At 36.1% G+C, this 13,365-nt stretch overlaps 1 long non-coding RNA gene across 1 annotated transcript in view; it reads right to left on the bottom strand.

Annotated features, from left to right (window-relative positions):
- Window positions 1-9,556: 9,556 nt before the first annotated feature.
- Window positions 9,557-13,365, bottom strand: part of LOC131995768 (uncharacterized) — a 151,801-nt gene continuing 147,992 nt past the window's right edge. Inside the window, exon 3 of the long non-coding RNA XR_009397616.1 lies at window positions 9,557-9,671. This is a non-coding gene — a long non-coding RNA (uncharacterized LOC131995768). The remainder of the gene's footprint in view (window positions 9,672-13,365) is intronic.

Below are 13,365 nucleotides of genomic sequence, written 5' to 3'. Positions count from 1 at the left end.
ACGCGAAAAAAAGAGTCATCAACATTTGCGTATTTCTAAATCGGAGTAAAGTTGAATACTGGAGATATGGGTGTTTCCACAAGAGGAAATTTGAAAAAAAAGTTAGCAAGGAGATAAACTTTTCTTGATAATAGCAATCACTGGAACTTAATTTTCCTAGCTGTGTTAAGCGGATTTTAGTGTGAATAAGCCGACTTTTAGGCCAGTGTTTAAGGGGCTAAGATTTGCCTAGTCAAAATTCACAATCTACCCAGATATTTAAGGCGCAAATTTTCTTACAAACACAAATTTGTTAGGGGTCACACAAAAGAAACAGGCCACAACTTCATCGAACCCCCAGTGGTCATGTTAAGAAATTCGATGCTATAACAGAAAACCTAAACATCTCGGTTTATTCAAGAGAGAGTCAAACATTTCAAAAACATGGTCTTGAAAATTAGAGATTAAAACAGGGATTGGGACAGTTTACAAAATTTTGCGCATCTTGGTAGCGAAGGTTTTGTAACAGTCTAATAACCACACTTTTCCTATTCAAATTCTCTATGATTTGATTGTCACTGATTTTTACCATATCTAATCAAATGATTGCAATTCCATTTGGATTTCAAAACGTTTTTCTTCGTTCACACGGCTATTTGAATATCGAGTTACTTCAATCATCTGAATAATGAAATTTTAATTTCTCATAAATAATCATTTCATTTAATTGCACAAACGTCTTGCCGCCTTCAGTTTTATAGAGCAATTAATTTCGAAGATGTTGTGAAATGAATAAACAAACGTGGAGGCCATACATAGTACTCGTACATTGAAATATGAATTTTTAAGCTGCAACAAAATGTGGGAATTTGTATTATTTTTTCGGTTTTTTTTTTTCAATTGTGTAAATGGTTTTGTCAACTACTATTACTTGCAGAAATGTGCAGTGGAATAAATAATGAAACTAAAGTGTGAATGATTACAGTTGTTGAGTTAAATAAAATAAAATAAAATAAAATAAAATAAAATAAAATAAAATAAAATAAAATAAAATAAAATAAAATAAAATAAAATAAAATAAAAAAAAAAATCAAATAAAATAAAATAAAATAGAAAAAAATAAAATTAAATAAAATAAAACAAAATAAAATAAAATAGAAAAAAAAATAAAATAAAATAAAAAATAAAATAAAATAAAAAAAATCAAAAAAGTTAAAAAAATAAAATAAAAGAAAAATAAAATAAAATAAAAAAAAAAATAAAATTAAAATAAAATAAAATAAAAAAAGTAATAAAATAAAATAAAAAAAAAATAAAAAAAAATAAAATAAAATAAAAATAAAATAAAATAAAAAAAAACAAAATAAAATAAAAAATAAATAACATAAAATAAAAAAAATCAAAAAAGTTAAAAAAATAAAATAAAAGAAAAATAAAATAAAAAAAAAATAAAATTAAATTAAAATAAAATAAAATAAAAAAGTAATAAAATAAAATAAAAAAAAATAAAAAAAAAATAAAATAAAAATAAAATAAAATAAAAAAAAAACAAAATAAAATAAAATAAAAAAAATAAAATAACATAAAACAAAATAAAATAAAATGAAATAAAATAAAATAAAATAAAATAAAATAAAATAAAATAAAATAAAATAAAATAAAATAAAATAGAACAAAATAAAATAAAATAAAATAAAAAATAAAATAAAATAAAATAAAATAAAGCAAAATAAAATAAAGTAAAATAAATTAAAATAAAATAAAATAAAATAAAATAAAGCAAAATAAATTAAAATAAAATAAAATAAAATAAAATAAAATAAAATAAAATAAAATAAAATAAAATAAAATAAAATAAAATAAAATAAATTAAAATAAAATAAAATAATTTAAAATAAAAAAAATAAAATAATTTAAAATAAAATAAAATAAAATAAAATAAAATAAAATAAAATAAAATAAAATAAAATAAAATAGAACAAAATAAAATAAAATAAAATAAAAAATAAAATAAAATAAAATAAAATAAAGCAAAATAAAATAAAGTAAAATAAATTAAAATAAAATAAAATAAAATAAAATAAAGCAAAATAAATTAAAATAAAATAAAATAAAATAAAATAAAATAAAATAAAATAAAATAAAATAAAATAAAATAAAATAAATTAAAATAAAATAAAATAATTTAAAATAAAAAAAATAAAATAATTTAAAATAAAATAAAATAAAATAAAATAAAATAAAATAAAATAAAATAAAATAAAAATAAAATAAAAAAATTATAAGTTGGAGACCTGTGTAAAATGTCAGCCAATTCGAATAAGAATTGCGCCCTCAAGAAGTAAAAAAGAGCGATCGATTTATATGGGAGCTGTATCGGGTTATAGACCTATTCAGACCATAATAAACATGACAGCTATATCAGGTTATAGACCGATTTGAACCATACTTGGCAGAGTCTCCATAGAAGAAATTGACATCAGCAGTCCAAATAGTAGGAGGCCACCGTAGCGCAGAGGTTGGCATGTCCGCCTATGACGCTGAACGACTGGGTTCGAATCGTGGCGAGACCATCAGAAAAAATTTTTCAGTGGTGGTTTTGCCCTCCTAATGCTGGCAACATTTGTGAGGTACTATGCCATGTAAAACTTCTCTCCAAAGAGGTGTCGCACTGCGGCACGCCGTTCGGACTCGACTATAAAAAGGAGGCCCTTTATTATTGAGCTTAAACGTGAATCGGACTGCACTCATTGATATATGAGAAGTTGGCCCCTGTTCCTTAGTGGAACGTTTATGGGCAAAATTTGCAATTTTTTTTTTATATGAAAGCCATATCAGTTTATAGACTTATTTCAACTGTACTTGGCATGTTTATTGGACGTCGTAAAAGAACAATACGTGCAAAATTTCTGCGAAATCGGATAACAATTGCGGCGTCTAGGGGCAAAATATGTCAAATCGGGAGATCAGTTAATATTGGAGCTATATCCAAATCTGAACTGATATGGTTTATTTGCAAACCTCAACGACCTACATCAACAAGATGTATATGTGCAAAATTTCAAGCGGCTAGCTTTATGAGTTTAATCGTTATCGTGATTTCGACAGACGGAGGGACGGACATCGACAAAATATCCAGACGATCACCAATATACATACTTTATGGGGTCGCAGATCAATATTTCGAGGTATTACAATTGATATGACTGGGTTAGGATCCACCCTATGGTCGTGGGTACAAAAAAAAATTGTATTAACATTGAGCTTAAACTTGAATCGGGCATCAGTCATTGATGTATGAGAGGTTTACCCCTGTTCCTCAAATGGAGTGTTCATGGGCATATTTGCAGATGTATTATTTGGTCTATGATGAGTGTACTAAGTCCAAAGCCGCTTATGAGCTATAATATCTCCTTGGCTTTAGATTTAAATCTCCAATAAAATACGCTCGAAAGTATCTAGTATACGATGTGAAGTTGACTAGTTCTTTTTTTGGTTGGCTTGTAGTTATTCTTCTGTCCTGTAATATTTTTTGTGTAAGAGACATAGAATGCTAAGCTTTCAACCATTAGGTACACGTTCTCCTAGTGTAATCGTTTAAGCAAGTGATCCGTTCACATCATCACAGTGTCCCATCTGGTCTTAAATAGTTCAGCAGGCAAACCATCTGCTTCTGGTGCTATGTTGTTCTAAAGCCGGGTTAGTACTATGGAATACAAATTCTATATTATCAAAAGGGATTGGTTCTGGTGTATCCTCGTCGTCCCCACTACCGGATACCAGCAATTGGGAACATTGCTTTTACCACTATCACATGACAGCAGCTAGAGGATGTGTCCGTGTGCCAAAGCCATCAGTTTGATGTATAACTCTTTGGTTGGATTTTCGATCTTCATTCAAAATCGTAAACATTGATTCGGTGACACTCAAGAGTCCTACCATTTCCTTCATTTTCTGTGGAATAGACGTGTCTACTCTTTAGTTTTCTCTGGGTAATTCACCTTCGCCTGGGGTTGGTATTGACCGCAGGCTTGCCCAGTATGGCGCATTCCTGGCTACCGTAGAATCTCGGCACAACTGGTTATACCCAGACAGACACACGGACATAGCTAAGTCTAATCAGAAAGTGATTCTGAGTCGATTTTTGTTTTTTTGGGACACTCTAACCCCAATCCATTGAAACGTATACCCTTAATTACATTGAGTTAAAATTACATTCCAATAAATCTATTAACAACTTAATAACAAAGTATAATAATGCTTATATGCTAAATATTCCTTTAAATCAAGACTTATTTTCATATTTTAATTAAAATGCTCTTAACGTGAATGTGAATTTTATTCATTACTTAAAAATACATAAAATTAATTACAAACAAAAGAACGATTGCCTTCATTTGCAATAGGCACCACTTGCGAGTGTTGCAAGTGCCTAGCTGGAGCCACCAAAAAGCAAGAATAATAAATTTAAGATTTTTCCATGTTGCATGTTTAACATGCACGGTGAGTACTCACAGATATTTTAACATAAAATTAAATATTGTTATTATTATTTTTTGTCGAAAAGGAGAAGACCCCGAAAAATATGGAGTAACGAAAACAAATATGACCATAATAGAAAAAAAAAATGCAGAAAACAGAACAAAAAAACAACGCCAACCACTGACTTTGGCTGAAGGTGCCATAAAAGCTCATGCAAAGTGGTCGTCAACATTAACCTCCAACTAACAAACGAATTGTTAATTGCAATTAGTCTTCTTTTCTGCGCTTCTTGAAGTGATTATGGCTCAAAATACCCTACTGCACCTTAATTGGGCATATTGGTTAACAAAGTCAATGAAGTTATGGGCCCCATGAAGAAGAAAATCTAACATTTTAAATAGGACAGAATGACTAAACAGGGCAGGATAACTTTTATAAATAGCGCAGAGTTTTGGTGTGGTACCAACCGCAAGCTATAGGCCGTTGATATTAGCTAAATTATATGAAGGTTATGTAAGAGAGGCGGCCTTTTTCAGACACACTATGACAATTTTAAGTCCATTGTGATACCACAGCAGCGATAGACTAAGGGATCTGGTGGGAATCGAACCCACGACCCCCATAATGGCAATCCGAGTACGATAGCAACTCGGGTACAGGGACACCGTATGGGTATCAAATGAAATGTATTGGAGACTAGAATACGAATATTGTATTAAAATTTGAGTCTAAGTACCCATCGGGGGGCAGCCCTATCCCCAAAACTCCCCCAAACAGACATATTAGACGTTCATGTCAATACGGGGCTCAAATGCAAGGTATTCGAGAGTATTCGAAATATAGGGGTCACCAGAACGCCCCAATGGGCATATGACCAACCATAGCTATATGGAACTCGGTTTGTTTGTGTGCTCCGTAGAATCATAAACAGATGAACCGATTACCTTCAAATTCTCACAGATTGTGTAGGATGGTCTGAAGGGAAACACAGGCTATATAACTTTTTGATATGGGATGGGATATCCTCCTCTTTAACCCAAAAATATCAAATGAAGGGTATTGGAGACTAGAAAACGAATATCGTATTAAAAATTGATTCCATGTACCCAGCGGGCCGCCCCAATCCCAAAACTTCTCTAAACAGATATATTCGACATGAATGTCAATATTGGACTCAAGTGAAAAGTATTTGACAGTAGATTACAAATCTTATATATGTTTGTGTGTTCCTTATAGACTCAGAAGCGGCTGAACCGATTTTCTTGAAATTTTCACAGATGGTGCAGAATGATCCCGTGGTGAAAATAGGGGGGGGGGGGGACCCTCCCCTTACCATAATTTTCAGAAACGCCAGATTTCGGAGATGGGTGGTGCGATTTAAGTTAAATTTTGTGTGCCCTCATATAGAACCATAGAAATAACAAGTAAAAGCGTGCTAAGTTCGGCCGGGCCGAATCTTATATACCCTCCACCATGGATCGCATTTGTCGAGTTCTTTTCCCGGCATCTCTTCTTAGGCAAAAAAAGGATATAAGAAAAGATTTGCTCTACTATTATAGCGATATCAAGATATGGTCCGGTTTGGAGACCTGTGTAAAATGTCAGCCAATTCGAATAAGAATTGCGCCCTTTGGGGGCTCAAGAAGTAAAATAGAGAGATCGATTTATATGGGAGCTGTATCGGGCTATAGACCGATTCAGACCATAATAAACACGTATGTTGATGGTCATGAGAGAATCCGTCGTACAAAATTTCAGGCAAATCGAATAATAATTGCGACCTCTAGAGGCTCAAGAAGTCAAGATCCCAGATCGGTTTATATGACAGCTATATCAGGTTATGAACCGATTTGAACCATACTTGGCACAATTGTTGGATATCATAACAAAACACGTCGTGCCAAAATTCATTCAAATCGGACATGAATTGCGCCCTCTAGAGGCTCAAGAAGTCAAGACCCAAGATCGGTTTATATGACAGCTATATCAGGTTATAGACCGATTTGAACCATTATTGGCATAGTTGTTGGATATCATGACAAAACACGTCGTGCGAAATTTCATTTCAATCGGATAAGAATTGCACTTTCTAGAGGCTCAAGAAGTCAAGACCCAAGATCGGTTTATATGACAGCTGTATCAGGTTATAGACCGATTTGAACCATTCTTGGCATAGTTGTTGGATATCATGACAAAACACGTCGTGCGAAATTTCATTCCAATCGGATAAGAATTGCACACTCTATAGGCTCAAGAAGTCAAGACCCAAGATCGGTTTATATGGCAGCTACATCAGGTTATAGACCGATTTGAACGATACTTGACACATGTGTTGGATATCATAACAGAACACGTTGTGCAAAATTTCATTCCAATCGGATAAGAATTGCGCCCTCTAGAGGATCAAGAAGTCAAGACCCAAGATCGGTTTATATGACAGCTATATCAAAACATGGACCGATATGGCCCATTTACAATACCAACCGACCTACACTAATAAGAAGTATTTGTGCAAAATTGCAAGCGGCTAGCTTTACACCTTCGGAAGTTAGCGTGCTTTCGACAGACAGACGGACGGACGGACGGACGGACGGACGGACAGACGGACGGACATGGCTAAATCGACTTAAAATGTCACGACGATCAAGAATATATATACTTTATGGGGTCTCAGACGAATATTTCGAGTAGTTACAAACAGAATGACGAAATTAGTATACTCCCCATCTTATGGTGGAGGGTATAAAAATTTTGTATCCAAATTTCGGATGGGGTACCTAGGGGGGCCGCCCCACCCTAAAACCTACCAGACATATATTAAAACCAATCACGACAATATGGGACTCAAGTAAAAGGTATTTAGGATAAGAAAACGCATCTGATATCCATTTGTCGAACCAAGTGCTAGGGGGACCACCCCAACCCCCAAAACACCCCTAGATCGGACATATTTACCGACCATGGTAATATGGGACTCAAATGAAAGGTATTTGGGAGGAGAATACGAATCTGATATCCAAATGTGGGACCACGTTTCTGGAGGTCCACCATTTCCCCAAAACACCCCCCAAACAGGACTTATTTACTGACCATAGGATTATGGGGCTTAAATAAAAGGTATTTGAGTTTAGAATCTGATATCCAAATATGAGACCAAGTGTTTGGGGGGCCGCCTCTCCCCAAAAACCTCTCCCAAAGGGGACACATTTACGACCATAGCCATATGGGGCTCAAATGAAAGGTTTTTGGGAGTAAAGCACGAATCTGATATCGATATTTGGGAAAGTGTCTATGGGGCCACCCAAGCCCACAACGCAACCCAAATAATAAGTATTTGCTGACTCTTGCAATATGAGGCTCAAATAGGAAGGTTTTTAGAGTGGAATATGAATCCGATATATATTTTCAAGGCCAACTCACTGAGTGGCCACCCATCCCCCAAAACACCCACCAAGCCGGTCATGTTTGCCGATTATGGAAATATGGGGCTTAAATTAAAGGTATATGGGAGTAGACCACGTATCTGACATCAACATTAGGGGCCAACTGTCTAGCGGACGTCCCACCCCATAACAACCCCTCATTGGACGTATTTGCTCGCCAAGACAATTTAGGTCTTAAAGAGAGTGGAACTAAATATTTAAAGTTTTTAGGGCCAATACCCCAAACCGGACATATTTGCTGACTTTTGCAATAAGGAGTTTAAATGAGATTTGAAAACGAATTTGATATCCAATTTTGAGGCCAATGGCAATATGGGTTTCAAATAAATCATATATAGATATATGAGAATAGAGCACATTGTTGATATATTTTCCGGGCTTAGTGTTTGGGGGACCACGCCAATCCCCAAAACACCTCTAAATCGGCCATATATACAGACCATGTCAATGTGCAGCTTAAATGAAAGGTATTGGAGGGTAGAGCAAGAATTAATACCCACTTACGGGACCAATTTTCTGGAGGTCAATACCTTTCCCAAAATACCCCACAAACAGCAATTTTTTAGTGACCATCGCAAAATGGAGCTCAAATAAAGGTATTTGGGAGAAGAATACGAATTTGATATCCAAATGTAGGACCATGTACTTAGGGTATCACCCCTACCCCAAAACACCCCGCAAAGGGTAAAAAATTTTCGACCATGCCAATATGTGGTATTTAAGGCTAGAAAACGAATTTGATAACCTATTTTGGGCCATGTGTTTGGGGGACACCTCATCGTGTAAACTCCCCTAAATAAATAGAAGAGCACGATGCTGATATTTTTTCACGGCCTAATGCCTGGGGGACCACCTCACCCCCGAAAACACCCCTAAATCAGATATCATGACAATATCGGGCTGAAATAAAGTATTTTAAGAATGGAGTACACCTTACATCCAAACTAAAATTCGTAGACCACTAAAGATCACATGGGATTCGGACAAAGGCACTTATATTGTTAAATTGTTAGTCAAGCGATATACAATTTTCGTAGCAGGGTGTTTCACTAAAAGCTCTTTAATTGTCGAAAATAAATATTCCAAGGAAACTTTAGTTCCATATAAAGTAAAAGAAGGCGCAGCGGAGCGGGCCCGGGTCAGCTAGCAGAAGTATAAAATGGATTTTTATTTATCTTATAGAATATTTCAATAAGATATAAGGATTTGTAAAAAATTTTCTATGAAACTACGAAATCTTCTCCTTTAGACCATAGACTAATGGCCTATGAAATTTTTCCCTACATCATTCATAGACCAATTTTGAAAATCCAATTCTTTAGACCATTGACTTCTGACCCATGAAACTTTCCCGCCATCCTCCAGAAACCAAATATTCCTCAAATGGCATTGGGCAAAACAATGTTGCCCTTACTTTTCTGCTTCCATGTAGTGCGCATTATGGTCATGTTATACCCCTTGAGACCTTTTTCGATATTTTAAGTTTCTTTTTCTAGCACATCACGAATATTTATAAAAACCCTAGATTTTTTGCGTTTTTTTTTCTTTTGCGCTCTAAGCATATGTATGTGAATCACAAAATTTTAACAATAACTAAAAAGGTATTACAAATAAATGTCGGGTTACTTACCAAAGAGCTAAACTAGCAACAGGTAGCTGTAGGTTTGCTTGGTAGCCTCATGCTCGCAGTTGGCTATGCATACGAGCAGTATATCCATCATGCATGAGTGATTAGCACAGCGCAGTTGGTGTCCTAAGTTGCCAGGGCTAAAACAAAAGTTTTTATTTTAGCAATTATTCAATTAATTGTGTATGCCCGAAATTTACATAAATTGTTAATAATATGTGCATAAAAATAACTCAAAAATGCTAAGAAAACTAACCTCATACAGCAAGAAGACAAAGAAAACCTTCACTGAAGTTTTTGCAATCGCCGGAAAAACGAAACAAGACCAGCAAAAAATGTTGCAGTATAATTAATTAGCAGAGCATTCAATGTGTTTAAGGATTTATTTATGAGTGAGCTCTTGTTGTTGTTTTTGTTGCGATTTGCAAATTTTTTTGTTGTGTCTCAATGCAAAATTTTTAATTATTTATTCACATTCTTTGTTCGGTTTTTGAACACAAGTTTTAATTGGATATGGTTTTGTTTGTAATAAGTTAAAGTCAGACCATGACATTTGTATGCAAATCGATTAGTGGTCCCCTACGAGAGAGAGAGAGGTATTTTGCTAAAATAAGACACTTCGCAGTCTCCACGCGTGGAGACAATCCAGTTGTAATGGGGAGTCAAATAGGGTGAGAAATGTTGGCGAAGATAACAGAGTGGAGTGTACTAGAAACTTATACAGCAAGTTTTTTTTTTTAATTGGAGGATATAATATATTAATATTTTATAAATATCAATTATTTATTTGATTTCTACTTTAATACCGGAAGAGACACAGCGAATGAGAGAATGAGTACAAGTACACGAAAGTGGAACGTGAACAAGTAAAACGGCGTTAAGTTCGGCCCACCACCTCGGGTATATATGTAAACCACCTTACATCAAAATCCGGTCAAAATTGCATACCTTATGTCCCATAGCAGTTATATCGAAATGTGATCCGATTTGGACCAAATACTAACAAGTACAAGTCATTGTTTAATTGTGTATAACAAAAAATAGTGGACCTTTTTGGTAGCTATATCTAAAAATAAACCGATCTGAACCATATACAAGACGGATGCCTAACATAAGTCATTGTGTCAAATTTCAGTTAAATCGGATTATAAATGCACCTTTTTTGGGGCCAAGACTTTAAATCGAGATATCGGTATATATGGCAGCTATATTCAAATCTTGTTAGATCTAGACCAAATTACAGAAATATGTGGAGGGGCTTAACTTAACTCACTGTCCCAAATTTCGGCGAAATCGGACAATAAATGCGCCTTTTATGGCTCTAAAGCTTTAAATCAAGAGATCGGTCTATATTGCAGCTATATCCAGATCTGAACCGATCTGAGCCAAATTGACAAATAATATCGAAAGTTTCATCACAACTCACTGTCCCAAGGGGCCTTCCGTCCTCGAAACTCAGAATGGACAGTATGGCAGCGCTCAAGGCCTTGGGGTCAAGATGCGTGGCGGACTGTTTGCAAACCCTGGATAGGCTCCGGGTCCACGATGTGATGCTGACATGGGTTCCTGGGCATGAGGGGATTCCAGGAAATGGGCGGACCAGTCATCGGTCTTGCCTACAAGCCATTTGTCGAACTACTGAAGACAGTAGTAGAGGGGATGGCCAGGGAGACGTCGGTGGCGAGGTGGGACACAGTAGATGATTGCCGAACTGCAAAGGCGCTATGGCCGGTCATCGGCCGGAGGAGGACGAGGGAGTTGCTGGTGTTCTTTAAGAGGTCGATGGGTACTTTGACAGGGGTCATAACCGGACACTGTAGCATAGGCTGCAAGACGGCGCGCATGGGGATACCGCACAATGACTTCTGTAGGCGTTGCCTCAATGAGGATGAGGAGAAGACTAATGAGCACTTACTTTGTTCCTGTGCGGGTCTGCAGAGACGTAAGCTCTCCATTCTGGGAAGCCGTTTCTTCTGTGATCTGAGTGAACTTGCGAACGTACCTCTGGTATCTCTCCTGAGGTTTGTTGAGGGTACAGGATGGTTCCGAAGGGGGGGTGACACAGGCTCCGGCGTAGGTAGGTCCGTGCTTGCGTTGCGTGGTTTCCCCACTCCTCCTGTCTTTTCCTTTTTATTCCATTTACGCCAAATCCTTCGCAGGCAATTTACTAAATACTTAACACGCAGCGATCTGGTAATTTTCCTTCTTTGATGTTTTACTTTTTCTTGTTGTTGTTGGTGATGTAGATGATTTGAACAATAATATAAAAATACCAAACAACACATTTTAATTTGCAACAATAAATTTAAAACTCAATAAGACAAACAAAAGTAGCCGCTGCAGCAGCATCAACGGCAACAATCAGCAAAGAGTCTCAGAGAAAAAATTGCAAAAAAAACTACAGCAAAAATTGGCAAGTGGCAAAGCATAGGAGAAGTGCGAGGCAAACAGTGCATCCAATGCACCAGTAAAGAAGTGGCTGGACAACGTAGTCGTCCCCATCGCCAATTGTGGCATTTGGAGGAATTGTATCAGATCATAAAACGAGTCAATCGTATGCGTGTAATGGCTTCCTTAAAACTTCAAATCGGTCAAAGCCAAACAGCGGAGCTACAAACGCACGAATCAATCGAAATCATTGAGCGTTGAGTGAGTGAGCCAGTCAGCCATTCTTGGCTTTGTGCCATGGCAGATATCGCAAGAACAAAGCAATCAACAAAGGCTACTGCGGCAACAACAAGAACAACAGCTTTGAGGAACTGCATGCAGCATTGGCAATATTTAGTTGCAGCCCCAGCCACAAATCACACAATTCAAGTTCAATTCCGATTTGACTTAACCCAGAGACAGACACTCGTAGTGGTGCAGTCAAAACCTTTCCCCATTCTGCCCTCTTTTAATAAACGCATGCATCTTGTGGTCTGAGACTTCTTCAGCAGTCTTCAATGCGTTGATAATGCGAATTAAATACAATCGAATGTGTAACCGTGCATGAGTATGAAATTCACTCAACAGATTTGTCACGAGTTAAGAATAAACGGTGGAGAAACCCGGTTACTTTAGGATAGGTTATAGCAAAATACAAATTTTGCCCATGAACATTCCACTAAGGAACAGGGGCAAACTTCTCGCATATGAATGAGTGCAGTCCGATTCAAATTTAAGCTCAATGATAAGGGGCCTCCTTTTTATGGCCGAGTCCGAACGGCATGCCGCAGTGCGACACCTCTTTGGAGAGAAGTTTTACATGGCAGAGTACCTCACAAATGTTGCCAGCATTAGGAGGGAAAAACCACTGCTGAAGAATGTCTTTTTTTTGCTGATGGTCTCGCCAGGATTCGAACCCAGGCGTTCAGCGTCATAGGCGGACATGCTAACCTTTGCGCTACGATATAGCACATAAAAAGTTCGATTGAGAATTTCATTTAAATGAGTGAACTAGTTGACATTATTCGTTCCTTTGAGTTCACCATCCCTGTCAGCTTATATCTGCTCTGTAATTAAATGTTGTCGTCTCGTTTACTTCGCCGCTGTTTTAATGCATCCATTGGGAAATCAATAAAAACCGATGATCTGACATCGAAAAGGTTGAAGGAGAATAACCTGCGAACGAAAATAGCCAAAAACTGCTCCCTGTGCGAACTGAACTAGTGAACTAACTGAACTGATATATCCGACTATGATTTAAGAAACAGTGCTAATAATGAAAATAGACACGAACAGCACACTGAACTAATGAACTAACAAAACGAACTAGTACAGTGCTCTGAAATGAGCTAAAGTTGGGGGTCAGATTTATGAATTACATTGCGTTCAAGCACGATTTTCTTGTCC

The sequence above is a fragment of the Stomoxys calcitrans genome, chromosome 3 (assembly GCF_963082655.1).
Source record: "Stomoxys calcitrans chromosome 3, idStoCalc2.1, whole genome shotgun sequence".
NCBI lineage: Eukaryota > Metazoa > Arthropoda > Insecta > Diptera > Muscidae > Stomoxys > Stomoxys calcitrans.
The sequence above is the reverse complement of the archived record's forward strand: the minus strand, read 5'-3'. Positions and strand labels throughout refer to the sequence as shown.